General features: G+C 39.0%; 1 long non-coding RNA gene across 1 annotated transcript; it reads left to right on the top strand.

The window, feature by feature from the left end:
* Window positions 1-449: 449 nt before the first annotated feature.
* Window positions 450-13,027, top strand: LOC102551452 (uncharacterized). The gene is made up of 3 exons (XR_350940.4): window positions 450-536; window positions 2,462-2,614; window positions 8,389-13,027. It is a non-coding gene; the product is annotated as an uncharacterized LOC102551452 (long non-coding RNA).
* Window positions 13,028-24,948: the final 11,921 nt, after the last annotated feature.

The following is a 24,948-nucleotide window of genomic DNA, read 5'->3' as shown; positions in this document are numbered from 1 at the left end:
CATCAGACACAAACAGAAAGGCTGGGTCTATAATGGTCCTATAAAAGCTGCTTCATTCTGTGGCTGGATGCCCTTCAGACTCTTTTCACAGCTCACCAGTCCACTTCAATTCTTAGGACTGCTTTTCTTTTCTTGATAAACTGTCTTTATTTCTATCATGTGTACCTGGTACAGTGCATTGCTTTATAATACAAGGATCTAGAAGTGAGTGAATTCTGAACTTAGAGTGGTGACTTGGCACTCCTAAATATGTTTTTCCAGACTTCTGGGTTTTTGCAGTCTTTCCCTTCATGTTCCCTTTCTCTGGAGAGTAAAGGAATTTTAAGCTTATCTGCCTGATTTTGTTTTGTTTGGTTTGTTTTCCATCCCTCAAACTGTCCTAAAAGTGTTCTTGCCCCTCCTTCCTAGTATGGCTTTAAACTCTGTTATTAATGAAACTAGGAAACCCAAGAGAACCTCAGTTTTCCCACTCACACAGTCTCTTAAGATGTAACAATGGGACAAGGCTAAGCTGTTGACGGTCTTCTCTGAATAAGGTAAGATACAAAGATGTGTCCTTGTAAGCTGGTAAATTTGTGTGACTGATTACAAACCAATAGAGATCTACTAAGGTTTGGACAAGGATTGCTACTCACCTCATTGTTATGGTTTATATGATTCTGATTTAATTTTGGTACCTGGTATCTGTCTAGAAAATTGTCCATTTCATTCAGATTTTCCAGTTTTGTTGAATATAGGCCTCTGTAGTAGGATCTGATGATTTTTTGAATTTCCTCAGATTCTGTTGTTATGTCTCCCTATTCATTCCTGATTTTGTTAATTTGGATACTCTCTCTGTGCCTTCTGGTTAGTCTGGCTAAAGGTTTATCTATCTTGTTGATTTTCTCAAAGAACCAGCTCCTGGTTTTGTTGATTCTTTGTATAGTTCTATTTGTTTCTACTTGGTTGATTTTGACCTTGTGTTTGATTATTTCCTGCCTCCTACTCCTCTTGGGTGTATTTGCTTCTTTTTGTTCTAGAGCTTTTAGGTGTGCTGTCAAGCTGCTGACATATGGTCTCTCCTGTTTCTTTTCACAGGCGCTCAGAGCTATGAGTTTTCCTCTTAGCACAGCTTTCATAGTATCCAATAAGTTTGCATATTTTGTGCCTTCAATTTTATTAGATTTTAATTTCTTTCTTTATCTCTTTTTCTTCAAGTTATCATTGAGCAGAGAATTGTTCAACTTCTAAGTGTATGTGGCCTTTCTGTTGTTATTGCTGTTATTGAAGACCAGCCTTAGTCCGTGGTGATCTGATAGGATGCATGGGATTATTTCAATCTTCTTGCATCTGTTGAGGTCTGTTTTGTGACCGATTATATGGTCAGTTTTGGAGAACGTACCGTGAGGTGCTGAGAAGAAGGTATATTCTTTTGTTTTAGGATGGATAAAATGTCCTATAGATATCTGTCAAATCCTTTTGGTTCATAACTTCTGTTGGTTTCACTGTGTCTCTTTCAGTTTCTGTTTCCATGCTCTGTGCATTGATGAGAGTGGGGTGTTGAAATCTTCCACTCTTATTGTGTGTGGTGCAATGTGTGCTTTGAGCTTTAGTAAGGTTTCTTTTATGAATGTAGGTGTCCTTGCATTTAGAGCATAGATGTTCAGGATTTAGAACTCAACATGGTGGGTTTTCCTTTGATGACTATGAAGTGCCCTTCCTTATCCTTTTTGGTAACTTTGAAAAGTTGAAAGTCAATCTTATTTGACATTAGAATGGCTACTCCAGCTTGTTTCTTGAAACCATTTGCTTGGGAAGTTGTTTTCCAGCCTTTCACTCTGAGGTGGTGTCTGCTTTGTCACTGAGTTGCATTTTCTGTAAGCAGCAGAATGTCGTTGGGTCCTAGTTATGTATCCAGTTTGTTAGTCTATGTCTTTTTATTGGCGAATTGAGTCCATTGATGTTAAGAGATATTAAGGATATTAGCGATTGCTGTTTCCCATTATTTTTATTGTTATAGGTAGAATTTTGTTGCAAGAAGATTACTTTCTTGCCTTTTCTAGGATGCAGTTTCCTGTCCGGGGCCACCCGGCCTGCTTATGCCTTTCTTTGCCTGAGCTACGTGTTTTCTACTTCACGGGCCCTTGTTTCCAAGTAGCATACGTGGGGGTTATCACCAGTCAAGAATACTGGAGACTTCCTGGTAGCTTGCTTCTACACAAGAATGAGTTTCATTCTATTCTTAGAAACTTCAGAAAATTGAAACTTATTGAGGGCAAGACGTTTTTGGGAAATCAAAACTTATGCCATTGGTTTCTGATGTGGCATGTGTTTATCGTTACCCTGATTACCAGTTTGTATTGTGTGATTTTTCTGCTTATAAGCAAGTGCTTTTTGCTTGATTAAATGAGACTTGATCAGAATACTGTCTTGTTTCCATTTCTCTCACCTCTTGTCCCATCCATTCCACTCCCCTCTCCAGGGTCTCCGCTGATGTTCCTGCTGGTTTGGACACAGGACGCCCAAAGTGGGGCCTGGATAGAGGAGGCTCCATGAGGAAGAAGGTTCAGGTGGCCAGCATTGTATATAGAAATTCCTTCAAATGCTGTGGGAGCCTGCTGTGGCTGAAACGAAAGTGAGTGATAGAGTCTGATTATGGGACAAACATTAAGCCAAAATGAGGTCTATGTGAAACAATTAAAAGAGGCATTGCCAATATGAGGTCCATGTGAGACAATTAAAAGAGACATTAAAGTACAAGGAGTAAAGGTAAAAACCAATGATTTGTTTAATTTTTTTATTTTGTTAAGGATCTTTGCCCTTGGTTTCCTCAAGAGGGCATTATTGATGTTTAAGGATAGAATAGAGTAGGAGGTGCTTTTAAAGGTTTTATAAAACTTTTGGGCCTGAAAAGGTTCCAGTAACTGCTTTTTCAAGCAAGGGTTGAAAGCAAAAATAGCTTATCTCGAGGAACAAATATAGTTAGAGGAACTTCGTCAGTCTTTGATTAGCAAACTACAAAAATTAAAAACAGGGGATGCGTCTGTGGCAGATACAAGCTCAAAAGCAAAAACAACTCACCCTCCACAGCAGCCAGAACAAAAGGCACCAAAAGGCAAGGCGCTTGTTAATCTTAACAATGAAAATGAAAACAGAGATGTTTTAGACACCTTCCCAGTAACGAAAAGTGTAGATGCACAGGGACAGTCTGGGAGACATCACCAAGGATTTGACTTTAAAACTGTCCAAGAATTAAAAACTGGTGTGACCCAATATGGTGCTCCTGTTCCTTATACTCTAACCATTTTAGAATCTGTGGCTGAAAACTGGCTTCACTCCTGGACACTGAAATACACTAGTCAGTGCCATTCTGACTGGAGGCGATTATCTTCTATGGAAGTCAGAATTTTTTGAAAACTGTAGATAAACTGTCAAAGGAATGCTCAGGCAGGTAATGGATGGACCTTTGACAGGCTGACTGAATCAGGCAATTATGATACTAATGGTGCTCAGATGCAATATGATCCTGGGCTATTTGCTCAAATTCCAGCAACAGTCACTAGGGCCTGGAGAAACTCCCTGTTTTTTGTTTGTTTTGTTTTTTTTTATCTTTGTTAACTTGAGTATTTCTTGTTTACATTTCGATTGTTATTCCCCTTCCCGGTTTCCAGGCCAACATGCCCCCTAATCCTCCCCTTCTATATTGTTGTTCCCCTCCCCATCCTCCCCCCATTACCACCCTCCCCACAACAATCACCTTCACTGGGGGTTCAGTCTTGGCAGGACCAAGGGCTTCCCCTTCCACTGGTGCCCTTACTAGGCTATTCATTGCTACCTATGAGGTTGGAGCCCAGGGTCAGTCCATGTATAGTCTTTGGGTAGTGGCTTAGTCCCTGGAAGCTCTGGTTGCTTGGCATTGTTGTACATATGGGGTCTCGAGCCCCTTCAAGCTCTTCCAGTTCTTTCTCTGATTCCTTCAACAGGGGTCCAGTTCTCAGTTCAGTGGTTTGCTGCTGGCATTCGCCTCTGTGTTTGCTGTATTCTGGCTGTGTCTCTCAGGAGCGATCTACATCCGGCTCCTGTCGGCCTGCACTTCTTTGCTTCATCCATCTTATCTAGTTTGGTGGCTGTATATGTATGGGCCACATGTGGGGCAGGCTCTGAATGGGCGTTCCTTCTGCCTCTGTTCTAAACTTTGTCTCCCTATTCCCTCCCAAGGGTATTCTTGTTCCCCTTTTAAAGAAGGAGTGAAGCATTCACATTTTGATCATCCTTCTTGAGTTTCATGTGTTCTGTGCACCTAGGGTAATTCAATCATTTGGGCTAATAGCCACTTATCAATGAGTGCATACCATGTGTGTTTCTCTGTGATTGTGTTACCTCACTCAGGATGATATTTTCCAGTTCCATCCATCTGCCTATGAATTTCATAAAGTAATTGTTTTTGATAGCTGAGTAATATTGCATTGTGTAGATGTACCATATTTTCTGTATCCATTCCTCTGGTGAAGGGCATCTGGGCTCTTTCCAGCCTCTGGCTATTATAAATAAGGCTGCTATGAACATAGTGGAGCATGTGTCTTTGTTACATGTTGGGGCATCTTTTGGGTATATGCCCAAGAGAGGTATAGCTGGGTCCTCAGGTAGTTAGTTCAATGTCCAATTTTCTGAGGAACCTCCAGACTCATTTCCAGAATGGTTGTACCAGTCTGCAATCCCACCAACAATGGAGGAATGTTCCTCTTTCTCCACATCCTCGCCAGCATTTGCTGTCACCTGAGTTTTTGATCTTAGCCATTCTCACTGGTGTGAGGTGAAATCTCAGTGTTGTTTTGATTTACATTTCCCTTATGACTAAAGATGTTGAACAGAAACTCCCTGTTAAAGAGGATCCAAGAGTGTCATTTACTGGGGCGAAACAGGAATTAGATGAGCCTTTTGTGAGTAAGTACACAGGCTCATGACTACTGCAGGTTGCATTTTTAGAAGTACAGAGACAGATGTTGATTATATAAAACAATTAGCCTTTGAAAATGCCATTACAGTCTGTCAGGCAGCTATCAGATCCTACAGAAAGAAGGTTGATTTGACAGGTTACATCTGCCTCTATTCAGACATTGGACCCTCATATCAACAGGGTCTTTCTTGCTATGGCTGCAGCCTTTAGTGGACAGACTGTTAAAGAATTCGTTGCCAATAGAAAAAAAATAAATGGGGGTGTTTTAAATGTAGTAAGGCAGGACATTATGCTAAGGATTGCCACAGAGATCCAATTAGGAAACAATCTGATTTCCCTGCTCCTGGCCTCTGCCCAAAATGCCAATGAGGAAAACATTGGACAAATTTCTACAGATCAAAGAGAGATGCTGAAGGGAACCCAATACATCATCAGGGAAACAGGGGCAGGGGCCAGCTCCAGGCCCCAAAACAAGCTTGTGGGGCAGTCAGCTTTGTTCCAGCCAACTCCAACAATCCATTTCAAAACTTAGTAGAGTATGAGGCAATGAAGTGGCAGATGGGGCCATTAAGTTAATAGCCACTGCTTTCCCCAGCCTACCTGAAAATCTTCAATGGGCACAGACTATTCATTCGTTACATCATTTAAATGCTCACACATTAAGATTGATGTTCAATATTACCAGAGAGCAAGCCAGACAGATAGTCAAGCAATGTCCTTCCTGTGTGATTTACCTCCATACTCCACACTTGGGAGTCAATCCCAAAGGCTTGGTACCAAATATGATCTGGCAAATGGATGTCACTCACTACTCAAAATTTGGTAATTTACAATATATTCATGTTTGTATGGATACCTATAGTGGGTTCATTGTTGCTACCCTACAAACTGATGAAGCCACCAAACATGTCATTGCCCACCTCCTACATTGCTTTTCTGTCTTGGGGATTCCCAAACAAATTAAAACTGATAATGGTCTAAGATATATATCAAAGACTTTTCAAAAATCTTGTACACCATTACACATCTCACATGTTACAAGGATTCCTTATAACTCTCAAGGATAAGCCATGGTAGAAGAGCACATCTGTCTGTAGAGGGAAGATTGCATAAAGCTTTTAAAAAAGAACAGATGCCAGGGTTATAAGTTATTTCCTTGGGCTTTGTCTTGTGAACAAGAACTTAGGGGTTCAAGGACTTTCACTAAGTAAATATTTAGAACATAGAGCTATGTAAGTTCTTGGTCTTTGTTATTTATGGGAAATTCTTAATTATTCCTTAAGACTTAGAAAACGTGTTTACAGTCTTAGGAGATAGCTGAATCAATCAGAGCTTGTTGTGCCAAAGACAACTGTGCCATGTGGAAGGCCCAAGAGTGTGCCTTTGAGATCCTGGGCTGGAGGGAGTACAAGAATGCAGTGGCGAGCTCACAGGCGCTCACAGAGCAAAATGAGTGAGCTTTAAGTTTCTTTTCAAAAAATAACATGGAAAGAAATATAGGAGGACCTGTGCATGCTCAAGCACAAGTGAGAAACTCACCACTAACTGCATGCACACTCCACACATAAACACATTAAGAATAGATTTTAACAGATTTTCACAAAGTTTTCTACTAATAAGACATATTTGGATAAGTTCTTGGTTTTCTCTAGTTTCCGATATATGTACAAACTTTTCATTATACTCTTGAAAGACTATGCCATTTATCATTTGTGTTTATATTACCAACTATAAATAAAGGACTGGCATAAGGTATAGAGCCAGTGCTCAATGAATCAATAAGTTAATTCATTAGTGATAGAAATGATTTGAACTGACATTAGTTGTGATATTTTGTTATAAGTTGTGTGTTCAGGAACTCTAGCTTCTCATATAGTCCCAGGTGGTCCTGCATGATTTTATGTTTTGGGGGTGTGGTCAAGAGTGATACTTGGTACAAATTAGTGTTATTAATTACAGAATACAATTTAATCTTTTCATCTAAAGGTGCAAATCCAATTGTGAGTTTGGTAATAACTATATTAATAGAGTTCCCTGGAATCATCAATAAAAGAACAATATTAAAGTGTGTATTTTAATAACATTCAGGATTTTACTTGTTATAATAAAGTAATAAAGTGATTTATTATTTTATAGTGTATAATTAAATTAGCTGTACTTATTTTTTATTTTGGATCATATTTTATCTGATGTCATTTTCTCTACAAAAAATTTTGCTGCCCAATAAAACTAGTAACAATCTGGTAGTATTTGGAAGTCTGTTTTATTGCAGAAATTGCAATAACCCAACAGTATATAAAAGAAGCATGTAGTCCAACTTAGATTTTGGTTATTTTGTTGATATCAGAGTGACTTCCTGAGATTCACAAGTCATTAGCTGGTAGTTAGGAGCTATTGTTGTTGGTCAGAAACTGTGCTAAGTGCTATGTGTTTAGCTCTCACAAATTTGCGAGATATATATGTTCCTCTCCCCAAGGAAAAACTCATGGAATTGGTGGAAAGGGCCCACTTATCAGAAATGTCATATAATTGGAAAAGGAGGGAATCAAATGTAAGTGAAACACTGTAAGGAGAGGTGCCATACCCTGCATCTGGATAAGAATATATGGTACCTGGTGTTGAGTTCACATTCTGCTCATCACCATCTTTGAACTGTGAGTTGTTGGTGTCAGAAAAGAGCAATTTTAAAATCAGTGTTTAAAAGCCATATGTTTCAATATTTGTTCATTGCAACAATGTCAATGATTTCATGTTATGTCTATACAAAAATGTCATCTTAATCCTTATTTAAAATTAAACAGTGTTTTGCATTTCTCACCTTCTGGGCTCAGCCAAATATTCATTTCTGCTTCTTTTCTATAAAGATACACCTTAAGATTCGTGTGAGCAGGATGCTAATAAGAAATTAATTTGTGTACCTGGAGAATAACATGTTCTCATTGAAAAATGTTCTGCTAAATAGCTGTAGGGAAATGAATTGACAACTGGCTTAAGTATTGTTTCTTTCTTTTATCTTAATGTGATATTTGAGAATTATCTGTTACATTAACCTACTGGGGAAATAAATCTTTCAGTGTGTCACTTTCAATAAAAATAAAAATAAAAAAGGGAGAATGGTACCCTACAAAGGGTACCCCCAGAAATATAGTAAACCATGCCCTTCTTATTTTAATTTTTTAAAAAATTGGATGCTGATAAAAAGTCAGCCGCAAATCGCTTTTGGCACCCTAATTCACAAAAACAGTTCGCTATGGTCAAATGGAAAGATCCTTTAATTATACATGGCGTGCACATGACCCAGTGCTTATCTGGGGGAGAGGGTCAGTCTGCATTCTTTCTCAAGAAAATGATACAGCCAGATGGCTGCCAGAGTGATTCGTAAAACAAACTGATAATGTTAATAAATCCAGGGAATAACCTCTTTCCTGAGAATGCATTTTTTTTCTTTTCAGGAAAAAGATTGAATTCAACTTGCTGAAGATGTTCCTATGGAAGGTACTTTTGAGCCAATGGAAAATCACTTGTGATGCTTCAACACTGGGTAAAAGGGATGTAATTCCCCCATTTGCCTGGCATTTTTTTTCTGACTGAAAATTGTACAAACCATGCTAAAACTCTGAGTTATGGTCATCTCCTGGCCACAGCTGATTGTCCACCTATGGGATGCCAATCTGCTATAATGTTAAATTTTATAGACTTTTAAGGCATGCCCTGGAAAAGTTGCTCCTGTCTTGTGCTTTTTGTTTGATCAACAACATCCCTACTACATAGACAGATGTATTGAGGAGAACGTAGGATGTCCCTATCATTCATGCAGAATCCATGATGTTAGGAACTTAAGAAATAATGAGATTATTATTCAAGGTCCCTATCAGGGCCACAATTTTTATCACATACCCCCAGGCTATACTTGGGATATTTGGGATCATGGGATTCTCGCTGGACTACACCAGTCTAGGTAGCCATGTACATGAATAGAGATATAACCTGGCCTAGCAGCTATGTCTATATTTGTCATTCTCTTGTTCAAATACAAACCACCATCCATGCAGAAATCCAAGAACAAGAAAAAGTTAAATACACAACTCACCTTCCCTTTTTCCTGGCTCTCTCTTCTCAGAGAAGGCCACATGATTGCCAACATTACAGGTCTTGGCAATGTTTCTGCCTGTTTCCTTTGTGCCGCGCTAGCACGTCCTCCTTTAACAGCAGTCCCATATCCCACCTCGTTTAATGGCTCTAGTAATATTGATAAAGGATTTTCGCCCATCTCTGATCTATCACTGTTTTTGGCTCCTGATCGGGAACAATTTAGCTTTTGCTATTCTAATGCTAGCACTACCTTGTGTAATTTGACTATTGTCCCAAATACAGATCTTTTTGCCCCTGAGGGGTTCTCTCTCTGGTGTAATGGTACCTTTCCAAAAATCTTTCAGCTCCTGTAAATAAGGAGCTGCTGTGCCTTCCCTTTGCCTTACTGCCTCCGTTAACCCTTTGCACCCCAGCTGAATATCTAGGTTGGGCTGGTCTGCCATCCTTAAGGATGAAATGGGCTGTTTTCTTACACCTGGTGGCTGGTATCTCCCTTGCTAAATCCATTGTGGCTGCTGGCTTGGCAGGAGGAACTTTAGGACATTCCCTTCTCCCCACTGCAAAACTTTCTCAACAGTTTCATTTGGCAATAGAGGCCTCAGCAGAGTCTCTGGCTTCCCTGCAAAGGCAGATGAATTCCCTTGCTCAGGTCACCTTACAGAACCAGTGAGCCTTAGATCTCCTGACCATGGAAAAGGGTGGAACATGCCTGTTCCTGGGAGAAGAATGCTGTTTCTATGTCAACGAATCTGGCTTGGTGGAAACCCAAGTTAATAAATTACACAAGCTCAGTATTGAACTACAGAGACAGAAATTTTCCTCTACCGCCTGTGATTGGTGGAGATCATCTACGTTTTCTCTTTTGATGCCCTTTGTGGGACCCCTGATTAGTATTTTGCTCTTGGTTACACTGGGACCCATGATTTTCAACAAGCTCATGGCTTTTATTAATCAATAAATTGAGGCCATTCAGGTCCATTATCATCGCCTTGAGATGAATGATCTAGGTGGGTCTTCTGCTCCCAACCACCTCCCCTGTGAGCTGAACTGGACAGTCAATGAGGGGTAAGAGAGCAGCATTCTCTGGTATTTGAAGCCTAAGACAGGAGGGCCACCATAAGCTGCTGTCTTATCCAATGACGGGCCTAGAGAAATAAGAAGGTCGTGCTCCAATCTAAGAGAGACACAGTTCCCTAGGGGCTCTCTCATGGCTTGAAATAATAAAAAAGGGGGACCTGTCCGGGGCCACCCAGCCTGCTTATACCTTTCTTTGCCTGAGCTAAGTGTTTTCCACTTCATGGGCCCTTGTTTCCAAGTAGCATACGTGGGGGTTACCACCAGTCAAAAATACTGGAGACTTCCTGGTAGCTTGCTTTTACACAAGAATGAGTTTCATTCTATTCTTAGTTAGAAACTTCAGAAAATTGAAACTTAGTGTAGGTAAGAAGTTTTTGGGAAATCAAAACTTATGCCATTGGTTTCTGATGTGACAACGTTTATCGTTACCCTGATTACCAGTTTGTGTTGTATGATTTTTCTGCTTATAAACAAGTGCTTTTTGCTTGATTAAATGAGACATAATCAGAATATTGTCTTGTCTCCACTTCTCGCGCCTCTTGTCCCATCCCTCCCACTCCCCTCTCCAAGGTCTCTGTTGATGTTCGGGCAGGCTGGGACAGTTTCCCTTCTTTGTTGGAGTTTTTCATCTATAATCCTTTGAAGGGGTGGATTTGAGAAAAGATGTTGTCTAAATTTGATTTTGCCATGGAATATCTTGGTTTCTCCATCTAATGTTAATTGAGAGTTTTGTTGGGTATAGTAGCCTGGGCTGGCATTTGTGTTCTCTTAGGGTCCTAATGACATCTGTCCAGGATCTTGTAGCTTTCATGGTCTTTGTTGAAAAGTCTGGTGTAATTCTGAAAAGTCTGCCTTTATATGCTAATTGACCTTTTTCCCTTACTGTTTTTATTATTATTTGTTTTGTGTATTGGGTGTTTTGACTATTATGTAATGGGAGGAATTTCTCTCTGGTCCAATCTATTTGGAGTTCCTTAGGCTTCTTGTATGTTCATGGGCATCTCTTTCTTTAGGTTAGGGAAGTTTTCTTCTATGATTTTGTTGAAGATATTTACTGGCCCTTTATGTTGGGAGTCTTCACTCTCTTGTATACTTATTATTCTTAGGTTTGGTCTTCTCATTGTGTCCTGGATTTCCTGGATGCTTTGGCTTAGAAGCTTTTGGCATTTTGCATTTTTTTGGCAAATAAAACCATTTACTTGCTAGCCAAGCTAACAGAAGACAAGTGGTTAATAATTTTAGGAGTCATTCAGGGGATAGGATATATGCACACTTCAGAGACAGGGCTAAACAACTCAATAGCGTACAGGAAACAGAGAGTTCCTTAAGAACACCATGCCCAAAACCTCAGACAAAGAAAGCCACTCATGTCACAAAAAAAGAATAATTTTAGCTGGATATGAGTGATGCAGGCATTTATTCCCACCACACAGGAGGCAGAGGTGGTCAGATTCTGTGAACACAAGGCCAGCCTGGTCTACAGCCTGTGTTCCATGACAACAAGAATCACATAGAAAAAGTCTCAAAAGACTACCAACCAACAAAAAAAAACCCAAAACAAAAACAAACAAATGAACCTCCATATAGAATAATTTCATAGTACTTTATATTATGATGTTGTATTTTAAATTAATACTTAAAGACATTAATAAAATAGTAGAAGACAAAGCATTAAGCTCAGAGTTCTCATCACTGGGAGTGTATATACCTCTCCCTCCTCTTAACTTTACTGTAACTGTAAACCTGCTCACAATGTAAACATTTCAGCTGAGCTTCTCCAGGAATCACTGCCAGGGTGGTCTGTTCAAGTCCTTGCATGGTTTCCAGGGCAGCAGACACAGTACTGAAATAAGAATGAACTTTCAGATGAACTTCTGGAAATGATTTAATGCAGCATTTCCACATAAGGTTAATCTTCAAACAAAATCCTCCTATGTTATAATAATAATAATAATAATAATAATAATAATAATAATAATAATAAAGCAGATAAAATATAAAACAGTTTTTTCTCTTGGTAAGAGACACTTTTCCAATTCTATTTCCAATTTTATTTTGAATGCTCGTGCTTTTTCTTTGTATACTCGCAAATACTTTGGACTTCACTTTTTAAATTAGTATTTGGAGCATTTGTGCATGTTGACGTTATCTTCAGGAGGTGCACTCCTCTTCACCATCTGGTCTCACAACAAAGAAACCCATCACATGTGTGCAGTCTCCTCACAGAGTCTCTAGCTTCCAACAGATACAACTCCCCCCTGCCTGTGAACTCCTCAACCAACCTGCAGTGCAGAGGAGAGCTTCAGAAGTTTCTGTTACCATGGGCACTGGAAAAAATTTCCTGAACAAAACACCAATGGCTTATGCTTTAAGATCAAGAATCGACAAATGGGATCTCATAAAACTGCAAAGCTTCTGTAAGGCAAAGGACATTGTGATTAGGACAAAACGGCAACCAACAGATTGGAAAAAGATCTTTACCAATCCTAAAACAGATAGAGGGCTTATATCCAAAATATACAAAGAACTCAAGAAGTTAGACCGCAGGGAGACAAACAACCCTATTAAAAATGGGGTTCAGAACTAAACAAAGAATTCACAGCTGAGGAATGCCGAATGGCTGAGAAACGCCTAAAGAAATGTTCAACATCTTTAGTCATAAGGGAAATGCTAATCAAAACAACCCTGAGATTTCACCTCACACCAGTGAGAATGGCTAAGATCAAAAATTCAGGTGACAACAAATGCTGGCGAGGATGTGGAGAAAGAGGAACACTCCTCCATTGTTGGTGGGATTGCAGACTGGTACAACCATTCTGGAAATCAGTCTGGAGGTTCCTCAGAAAATTGGACATTGAACTGCCTGAGGATCCAGCTATACCTCTCTTAGGCATATACCCAAAAGATGCCCCAACATATAAAAAAGACACGTGCTCCACTATGTTCATAGCAGCCTTATTTATAATAGCCAGAAGCTAGAAAGAATCCAGATGCCCTTCAACAGAGGTATGGATACAGAAAATGTGGTACATCTACACAATGGAATATTATTCAGCTATCAAAAACAACGACTTTATGAAATTCGTAGGCAAATGGTTGGAACTGGAAAATATCATCCTGAGTGAGGTAACCCAATCACAGAAAAACACACATGGTATGCACTCATTGATAAGTGGCTATTAGCCCAAATGCTTGAATTACCCTAGATGCCTAGAACAAATGAAACTCAAGATGGATGATCAAAATGTGAATGCTTCACTCCTTCTTTAAAAGGGGAACAAGAATACCCTTGGCAGGGAATAGAGAGGCAAAGATTAAAACAGAGATAGAAGGAACACCCATTCAGAGCCTGCCCCACATGTGGCCCATACATATACAGTCACCCAATTAGACAAGATGGATGAAGCAAAGAAGTGCAGGCAGACAGGAACCGGATGTAGATCTCTCCTGAGAGACACAGCCAGAATACAGCAAATACAGAGGCGAATGCCAGCAGCAAACCACTGAACTGAGAATAGGACCCCCTTTGAAGGAATCAGAGAAAGAACTGGAAGAGCTCGAAGGGGCTCAAGACCCCATATGTACAACAATGCCAACCAACCAGAGCTTCCAGGGACTAAGCCACTACCTAAAGACTATACATGGACTGACCCTGGACTCTGACCTCATAGGTAGCAATGAATATCCTAGTAAGAGCACCAGTGGAAGGGGAAGCCCTTGGTCCTGCTAAGACTGAACCCCCAGTGAACATGATTGTTGGGGGGAGGGCGGCAATGGGGGGGAGGATGGGGAGGGGAGCACCCATAAAGAGGGGGGGGGTTAGGGTGATGTTGGCCCAGAAACCGGGAAAGGGAATAACACTAGAAATGTAAATAAGAAATACTTAAGTTAATAAAAAAAAGTAATAAAAAATTAGGGGCAGTGAATAAAATAATTTTTTTTGTAAAAAAAAAAAAGAAGTTTCTGTTCCTTCCCTCTGGTGAGAATTATGGTTTCTTTAATAACTCAGGTACTTATGTTTTGTGAGTATGTTTTTGTTTTAATCCCAGCTGTGGAATATGGGGCTGCTTCAGGTTGTCAACAGCTGCCTACTAGGCTGGTCTGGTGCTGTAGGAGGGGCATGATTTTTGCCAGTTGTAAATGTTTGAAATTCTGGGGATACATGACAGGGTAGAAATGTGATAGGCTAGAGCCCTGAGCAAACTGGTGGTGGCTGCTGTTCCCCACAACACAACCACACTTATCATGACCTGCTGCTGATCCCTGCTACTGCTAGTTCCTGCTGTTGCCTTTGCTGCTTTTGTTATTGCTGGATTACTGGTTAGGGATATTCTCATGAAGGAGACTGGGTTTGCTCTAAGGAAATTCGTGTCTCTAATTAGCAGGAAACAGTCTAAAGAGATATAGACTGCCTTTCCCAGTCTAACCTTCTTTCTCTGCTCTCTAGTCTTGGGGGTTGCAAGGGATTATTGTGAATTGAGGCAGAGAAGGGTGGTAGACATAAGAAGGCAATAAAGTAGAAAAATATGCCTATGCTTTCGTTTCATGTTGCAGAAGGCAAAGGTGTTCTTAAGGGAACCCAGGGTGAAGGTCTAGTCCACTCAAATGCACAGCTTTCCTTTTGTGAAAAAGAACCTCTGCCACGCCTCTCAGAAATACCTTCAGAGCTCTGGGCTGTGCTGACATCCTCGCTTGCCTGTTCATTCCCCTCTTGGGTCACACTTACTAAAGAGGAAACATAAATATGGGAATCTAAAGGCTGTGCACCTTTTTGATCAAACTGAAAATAGAGAGAAACAAAAACAAACAAGCCTAAATCTCAACACTCTTGGTCATTGAGGAAGACAAATAATGACCCCTGAGCAGAGAAAAGCCTGGGCCTAAAATCCAATAATCTGACGGATGGGGAGAGGGCTCAGTGTTTCAGAGTATTATTCGCTCTTCCAGAGGACCCAGGTTCAATTCCCAGCTCCTTTACGGCAGCTCATACTCATCTACAACAATAACTCTAGGGTATAATACTCTCTCTGGTCTCTTTGAGCACCACACACGCATGTGGCAAAAAGACATACATGCAGACAACACACCTATACACATAAAAAAGTTCGAATAATCTGAAGTTTTCTCCCAGCTTTCATTAAGATGGGTACTTCTGATTGCTAACATTCGTTGGAGCACTTTGACTTCATCTGTGAAGGGTGCACTGGGCACAGTTGCTACCAATCTTCTTTCTGATCTGCACACTGCTAAGAGTTTTCTCAGTGTCTTCCATTGATGAACATCTGTATCAGAGGCTTCAGTTCTTGGCCCGAGTGTCTCATAATAGGAGCCAACGAGGCTTTGACCCTAGTTCAGGTCACAGTTCATCCCGAGAGCAGACTAATCATGTTAGGCTGGGTGCCCAGCCTCCGTCTTTGAATGTCCACCAAGTTCTTCATGGAGCAGATATTCTCTTAACTCATGGATTATCAAAATAATAGGTAGGTGACAGATATTAATATTATGGAAGGTAATTTTTAAATTTATTTTACTTTATTGATTTCATGATTTTTTTAGCTCATGCATGATTTTTTCTTTTTTTCTTTTATTGTATATTTTCTTTATTTATATTTCAAATGTTATCCCCTTTCCTGGTTTTCCTTCTGGCAACCCCCTATCCCATCCCTCTTCCCCCTGCTTCTATGATGGTGCTCCTCAACCCACCCACCCACTCCCTCCTTCCTTCCTACTGGGGCATTCCCCTAATGCCACATTCTTTAGGAGTTGAAAAAAAGTGGTTTAACTTTTTTGCCACATTAAAATGTTTTAATATCGAAGTGTACATTTTTCCAATTCCATGTCTTATGTTACTCTGAAAAGATGGTTGATCAGGGTATATTTTTTTTAAATCTAAGTAACATAATTTTCTTGCAATTATGAATATATACATATCTTGCCATTTGTAAGCATTGCAACTGTTTTTTTTTTCTTTTTTTCGGAGCTGGGGACTGAACCCAGGGCCTTGCGCTTGCTAGGCAAGCGCTCTACCACTGAGCTAAATCCCCAACCCCCGCAACTGTTTTAATTAGAAGTTTTGCTACCTTTATATTCATATGAGCACATACACTGTTATTGTACACATGTGCTAGTGGATAAATATCAATGATCAGGAATTTCACACTAATATTTGTAACTGAAAACTCTATATTTACAATACATGAAATGATCAGTCAATAACTTAAATATATCTGTCAGGCTTTTGATATCCTGTGACTAGAGAAAAGAATGGAAATTAAAAACAAACCTTTATACCGTGCTCAATTGAGGCCTTCTTGAAGCTTTCATTTTTTCTTTTACTGCATTTTAAAAATATGATTATTTATTTTATTTTTGAAAATACACTGGAATACTGTATTCCTATTTCTATCCCATCCTATCCTCCAACTTTTCCCATGATCCCCTACTTCCTTTATATTCATAACCTATTTCCCATTTTTTTTATTATTTTGCTTTCATTGGTTATATTTCCCTTTATTACTGTAAAATATGCATATGATTTCACATACTCACACACACACAATATTGGGTCCATTTAATAGTGTTTGTATGTATACGTGTGTAGGGTTGACCACTTAGGAGAGATAACCCACCAGAGAGCTCCTTGCTGGAGAAGACTGTTCCTCCCTCTCTCTGGAGCCAGTAATTGCCTTCGGATTTTCATCTAATGATGACCATGTGAGATGTTCTCAAGGGTACAACAGAGGCACTTTTTATTTTGAGAGTAGCCACGAGATGTCTAAATGGCCTTAAAGATGAAATAGGAGAAAAAAATCCTTGCCTGCTACTGTAAACCTAGCTACCTACCTGTGAATGGCGAGGTCATAGACCCTGGAGGAGAAAGTGCTGCTGCCCCTTTAACAAGTGTTTATCTCTCCCCTGTCCTTAGTCCATACACCAAAAACTGCCTCTCAAGGTACAGTTAAATGTGCACTCAACCTCAGGTAGAAAACCTAGAGTATGTAGTGATAGGTGATGTCATTTTTCTCATTTTCCACCTAGATGTCCCATATTCATCCAGTAAATTAAACGTCATCATGCTGAAGCCTAGGAAGCCAAAAACCTCCCTACTTCCACACTGCCTGTCTTCTGTGTCTGAGGATGCTATGACTCTGAAAATGCACCCTGGTGTCTTTGTTCAGACATAGTGGCCACCCCACACTCAGCACTTTGCTTGGCTTAAATTTGTACAATTCTTCTAGCACCTTTCTAAATCATAAAAGTTGCGACATGAATCTCTGAAAACATATAACCACTTCCTACTTTTTCTATAAAAACCGTTAACTGACTTTTGATTCCTCAACCAAGGCATGTATATTTATTGTGAAATATACTCAAAAGGAGTGGTTCCTGTTAACAGAGTTTTTATCCCCTCAGAAAATAATATTGCTTATTGTGATGAAAGTCTTAAAACTTCCTTTTTGTTTACCAAAACTACCAAAACTACCAAAGGGAAAAAAATACTATGAGATATAAAAATGTTGTATGATGCATCCCTTGGTTTATTAAGTATTAACAAAAAGTAAAACTAAAGCTAAACAAAATATAACGAACATATGACATTAATGATTTAACATACTCAGACCAATATCATTTAGATGGCCTTTCAAATTTCTGAAAAAATTTACAGACTGTAGTAACATGTGTTTTTTCTAGAGACATATTGTTCTAGAGAACTGTGTATAGAGATTTTGAATGTATTGTTTGCACAGGATACTCTACTCTCAGAAACATCATGAATTCATAATAGCTACACAGCAAAAATGAATACAGTGATTTTCTGGGTCTAAGAAGCATCCAGTTTCATAGAAAAAGCTTTTGTTCTCTAAGACAAACTTAACCACGGTCATTTCTGCATAATCTCATTAGTCTAATGGACCTAAGATTCCCCACATAAAATCAAACCACCCTCAAAATACTTTGGTAAAATATTTGATGTTTGGTGACTATAAAGAAGGTGGACTTATTGAACCCATTATTGGGAGGCACAACAGAAATTGACAGCTCTGGTCAGGGTTATCTGGCTAAGTCACACCATAGCACAGGTAATACTGGAAATGAGAGAGGTTACTGTTCCATGGAGAAATAGAATGAGTGAGCGGGGCCCAAGATTTTCATGATATCACTATTTATCTGCCTATGAACTATCCAGGGTCACATAACACTACATGAATCCCTTCTAAGAGCAAGGCTTCCACTCACCTAATCACCTGTCTAGAGTCATGGTTCTCAACCTTCTTAACACAGCAAAACTTCCTCATGTTCCTCATGTTGTAGTGACCCCGAAGCATAAAATTGCTTATTTTGAAACTTCATAATTATAATTTTGCTATTGTTATAAATCATAATGAAAATAAATTTGTTTTCAGATAGACTTGGGCGACTCCTGTGAGGCCATTCAACCCTTGGAGGAGTCTGGCCCCACAAGTTGAACTGCTGTCTTAGGGGTGCTGTTACTTCAGCATTTTAGATAAGGGATCCTTCATAGTTTGAGTTCCAGCACACACACAAGCAGCCACAGCAGTGCTGGCTTCCAGTGTACAGATTCCCAGAGCTTCTGCAGAGCCAGAGAACTAGGTCCTCCTTCTAGAACCAATCAAGGTATTCTCACCTGGAATGCAGACTCTGTTCTTTCTCCATCATGATGCAGACTGTACACATAGCATGAGACTCTGGAGGATGCCAGAGGACCCGGTGTCAGGGTGAAGAGCATTGATATAATTCTGACTTTGGTTAAAACATCAAATACCACTATGCCTATCGAAGTTGAGATAGGATCCATGGAGAGGTAGATGCAATTATAGTTTAGGCTCTTGAGCTAAGAGGGTGTAGAGTAAACTTGAGTCCTAGTTGTTGAAACACCAGTCAGCAATGACAATGGATGTTGATATTGTTGGACCAGAAGCATGGAATTGTTCAGATATTTTCACAATGTGTATATGTGTATACATATATGTTCAGTTGTTTGGAGCTTCACTCTATCCACAAAATGTATGTATGTATGTATGTATGTATGTATGTATGTATGTATGTATGTAATGTGTGGAGTTGGTGGAGGTAGTTGAAACTTTCTTCATCTGCCAAGTGCCCTGAGCATTCTGTTTCATCTCCCCTCAAAGACCCTCTTTCAGTTTCAGCTTCCCGTCAACACTGCTTGTGAGATCCTTTAGAGCTGCTCAGTGTGTCTCACACCCATGAATGCTTCCCCTATGGGAGTTAATCCCGGCAGATGGTGCCCCTGTGATCTATAATTATTCTCATGTTATTTGTGCTTTTGTTAGATCTAGAGAAGCTTTCAAAAATAAGGTATGACATGTGTTTTACAATTTTCAGGATTTCCAACGGTTTAAAAAAACACTCGAAATGCTTCTGTTTATACTTATAAGGGTTTTCAAAAATGGTGTTTGACTTTCAGTATCTCACACTCCATGGCATTCCCTATAATCACCAAGGACAGGCCATTGTAGAGTGAGTACATCAAACTTTAAATACTCAAATATTTAAATTACAACATAATGATTATAAATAATCATCTCCTCATCATATTTTTCCTTTACATTTATTGGATATTTTCTTTATTTATGTTTCAAATATTATTCCCTTTCCAGGTTTCCCCTCCAGAAACTCTCTATCCCACCCTCTCTCCCCCTGCTTCTATGATGGAGCTACCCCATTCTCTCATCTAATCCCTCCCACCTCCCCACTCACACATTCTCCTACCCTGGATCATCCAGCCTCCACAGGACCAAAGGTCTCTCAACGCATTGATGTCACACAAGGCCATCCCCTGCTACATATGTGTTGGGAGTTATGGGTCCCTCCATGTATACTGTTTGGTTGGTGGTTTAGCTTCTGGGAGCGCTCGGGTTTCTGGTTGGTTGATACTGTTGTTCTTCCTATGGGTTTGCAAATTCCTTCAGTTCCTTCTGTCCTCCCATGATTTATATGTTATTAATCATAAAATATTACACAACAAAATACAAGTCATTTCTTTAAAAAAACTTGTTGTAAATAAAATTTACTCCTCAACATGGCGATGCCAAGTATCCTGAATGCAATGTTCAACAAAGTTCCACTGCCTTGACAATCTGGACTGACCCTCCACCACCCTTGATGGATATTTCCTGCAAGCCTTTTACTGTACTTAGGCTTCTTACTGTTAAAGGCCTCTCTCAAAAAGCTAGACCTGGGATAACAAAAGGCTTGTGTAAACAAAAAGCTAGGTTTCATCTTGCTACTGGGATTTTGCTCCTGTTAAACTTATAACTGATGTTGTGAAGCTATTACTGGGGGGGGGGAAGTAACAAGAAATTCTTATATAAGGAACATTACAATACTACATTTGAAGGTATTTCTGGTTCATTCCCTATTTGTTTCTAATACTGATTCTGCTTCTTCAGAAAAACTGGCAGTTTTTCACTTACCCAGCATATTTCAGTTGCTGATCCTCCTGTTGTATTAAGTTATCATACTAATAAGGAATGTTTATCTCTTAGAAGTCTTTGGGATCTAAAACTTATGAATGCTGCTTTTAAGAATAACAAATATGAGATTACACCTTTACCTTTGCCCTCTAAGCTTTCCAATTGTCCTGATCCTTCAACAATGGATAATACTTGGGCACATCTTTCCCTTGAAAGAAATTTTCCTAATTGTTTTTCTTGTTTTGCCAACCACTCCATAAGTTACCATCTCTTTAATACTTCTTTTACTAATTCTGATTGGTCAGTTAATGGGCCCAATTTTGATTATTAGAAATAAGTTGACTTGTTCCCAGAGTTGACCCTTGCCACAGCTCTCTGAACCCAGAACCTGAGGAGACAGAGCTGGATTCTTAGAAGCGTGGACAATCCTGAGAGTACAGTTGAGACCAACACTTCTGCTCACATTCCTGGCCCAAGAGGAATCTGCCTGGAGCCCTCTGGACACAGGAACCTTGGAGCAGTCTAGGACAGGATCCTTCTGGTTTCCATCTGTCCCCAGAACTGGCCTTGTACCCAGATCTCTCTACCCAGATTCCTCTGGGTGACAGCCAGTCTCCAGGAATGATGACTATGAGGTTATAAGAGGGTCAAGCCACTGTCAGAGACAGCAAGACCAGCTAACACCAGAGATAATCAGATGACAAGAGGCAAGGGCAAGAACGTAATCCACAGAAACCAAGGCCACTTGGGATAATCAGGACCCAGGTCCCCCACCACAGCAAGCCCTGCATACACACTGGAAAAGAAAGATTTAGATTTAAAATCTCAGCTCATGATGAGATTAGAGGACTTTAAGAAGGACATAAATAGCTCCCTTAAAGAAATACAGGACAATACATGTTAAAAAGTAGAAGCACATAAAGAGTAAACACAAAAATCCCTTAGAGACTTACAGGAAAACACAACCAAACAGGTGAAGGAATTGACCAAAACCATCCAGGATCCAAAACAGAAATAGAAAAAATAAAGAAATCTCAAAGGGAGACAACGCTGGAGGAATGACCATCCCTGACCTCAAACTATATTACAGAGCCATAGTGATAAAAAATGTATGGTATTGATACAGAGATAGGCAGGTGGATTAATGGAATAGAATGGAAGACCCAGAAATAATTCAAAATACTTGTGGTCACTTGATCTTTGACAACGGAGCTAAAACCATGCAGTGGGAAAAAGATAGCAGTTTCAACAAATGGTGCTGCTTCAACTGAAGGTCAGCATGTACAAGAATTCAAGTTGATCCACTCTTATCAACCTGTACAAAGCAAGAGAATCAAGGACCTCCACATAAAACCTGATACACTCAAACTAATAGAAGATTAAGTGTTGAAGAGCCTTGAACACATGGGCACTGGGAAAAATTTCCTGAGCAGAACATCAATGGTCTATGTTCTAAGATCAAGAATGAACAAATGGGACCTCAAAAAATTATAAAGTTTTTCTAAGGCAAAGGACACTGTCATTAGAAGAAAATGGCAATCAACAGATTGGGAAAGTAACTTTACCAAACCTATATCTGATTGAGAACTAATATCAAATATATATATAAGGAACTCAAGAAGTTAGACTCTAGAGCATCAAATAACTCAATCAACAGAACCAAAAGCTGGTTCTTTGAGAAAATCAACAAGATAGATAAACTCTTGGTCATACTAACCAGAGGACACAGAGAGTGTGTCCAAATTAACAAAATCAGAAATGAAAAGGGAGACATGACAACAGAATCAGAGGAAATTCAAAAAAATCATCAGATCCTACTACAAAAGCCTATATTCAACAAAACTTGTAAATCTGAAGGAAATGGACAATTTCCTAGACAGATACCAGGTATCTAAGTTAAATCAGGAACAGATAAACCATTTAAACAACCCCATAACTCCTAAATAAATAGAAGCAGTCATTAAAAGTCTCCCAACTAAAAAAGAGCCCAGGTCCAGATGGGTTCAATGCAGAATTCTGTCAGACCTTCATAAAAGACCTCATACCAATACTATCCAAACTATTCCACAAAATTGAAACAGATGGAGCACTACCGAATTGCTTCTGTGAAGCCACAATTACTCTTATATCTAAATCACACAAAGACCCAACAAAGAAAGAGAACTTTAGACCAATTTCCCTTATGAATATCGACATAAAGATACTCAATAAAATTCTTGCAAACCGAATCCAAGAGCACATCGAAACAATCATCCATCATGATCAAATAGGCTTTATTCCAGGGAGGCAGGGATAGTTTAATATATGGAAAACCATCTACGTAATCCACTATATAAACAAACTGAGAGATAAAAACCACATGATCATTTCATTCGATGCTGAGAAAGCACTTGACAAAATTCAACACCCCTTCATGATAAAAGTCTTGGAAATAACAGGAATTCAAGGCCCATACCTAAACATAGTAAAAGCCATATAAAACCCAGTAGCTAAGATTAAATGAAATGGAGAGAAACTTGAAGCAATCCCACTAAAATCAGGGACTAGACAAGGCTGCCCACTCTCTCCATACTTATTAAATGTAGTTCTTAAAGTCCTAGCCAGAGCAATCAGACAAGAAAAGGAGATCAAAGGGATACAGATTGGAAATGAAGAAATCAAAATATCACTGTTTGCAGATGATATGATTGTATATTTAAGTGATTCCAAAAGATCAACCAGAGAACTACTAAACCTGATAAACAACTTCAGCAAAGTGGCTGGGTATAAAATTAACTCAAATAAATCAGTAGCCTTACTCTAAACAAAAGAGAAACAAGCCAAGAAAGAAATTAGGGAAACGATGTCCTTCATAATAGTCCCAAATAATATAAAATACTTTGGTGTGACGTTAACCAAGCAAGTGAAAGATATGTATGATAAGAACTTCAGCCTCTGAAGAAAGAAATTGAAGAAGATCTCAGAAGATGGAAAGATCTCCCATGCTCATGGATTGGCAGGATTAATATAGTAAAAATGGCCATTTTACCAAAAGCGATCTACAGATTCAATGCATTCCACATCAAAATTCCAATACAATTCTTGATAGAGTTAGACAGAACAATTTCCAAATTCATCTGGAATAACAAAAAAAAAAAAAAACCCAGAATAGCTAAAACTATCCTCAACAATAAAAGGACTTCCTGGGGAATCACTATCCCTGAACTCAAGCAGTATTACAGGGTAATAGTGATAAAAACTGTATGGTATTGGTACAGAGGCTGGCAGATAGACCAGTGGAATAGAATTCAAGACCCAGAAATGAACCCAAACACCTATAGTCACTTGATAAACCTTCATAAAATAAGGGGGAGGGAAATGGTATAGGGGGTTTATGGACCGGAAACCTGGAAAAGGAATAACATTTAATATGCAAATAAAAAATCCAATAAAAAAAGAAAGAAACTCCCAGATATTGAGTTATCTGGTTCATAGGCACATAGATATCCAGGCATTTAATCATATGTAAACTGTCCAAATACATAAATCAGAACACAATCATGAACAATATCATATAGAATGATATTTAATTTTCCAGTCTAAGCATAGAACAAAACTTCAAGGAAAATGCTTAAATTTTATTTACATAAAAATTAATAGCTTGGCTTAAACACGAGAGTATAAATGAGAATAACTAGTCAAACCCAACATTAACATAAGAAATTATTGAAAGTGCTATAAAAATTACTAACTAAAAAATATAGACTGTGAGCTCCTAGCCTACTGATGCCACAGATGTACTCCCAGTGCCAGAGTGAAGTTTGCTCTGAGAGGCAGAAAAGAAGTCCCATATGATATGTATTTGCCCACATTATGATTGACACTCTGAGAAAAGATTCACCAAGCCTAGATAACTATAAAATGCACTAGAATTGAATTTTCCCATATTTCTCATGTTTCTCTATAGGACACTAAACTTGTAATATTGGAGTATCCTATCCTCTTCCCTTTTTAACATTTATTTGCAAATGATTGATCTTGTTTCTTTTAAATATGGAAACAGGTTGACTCTTGAAGTGCTCTGAACCTGAATTTCACTTGCTGGGGAGGTTTGTGACTATTGTTTATATTCCTTTGCTTCTTATATAACCATCATATTTTAAATTCCTTTATGGTAAGTATTTTTGGGTGGCTTTTTACAATTTATAACTTTCCACTATTCCCATTTCTTTTAATTGTATAAACTGTTTAGTTCACTATGTGACATTAAATGTTTGTAGTTTCTGTAGAGTTGGTAATGATGTCTCCTTGTTTAATAAGTTTGAAAATTTTGAGAAAACACTGATACCTGATCTAGCGAGGAGATATAGTGATAAAACATCAACTATGAGTTCTTGATGGTAG

This window comes from Rattus norvegicus, chromosome 1 (assembly GCF_036323735.1).
Source record: "Rattus norvegicus strain BN/NHsdMcwi chromosome 1, GRCr8, whole genome shotgun sequence".
Taxonomy (NCBI): Eukaryota; Metazoa; Chordata; class Mammalia; order Rodentia; family Muridae; genus Rattus; species Rattus norvegicus.
Note: the sequence above shows the minus strand (reverse complement) of the source record. Positions and strands in the feature narration are given on the sequence as shown.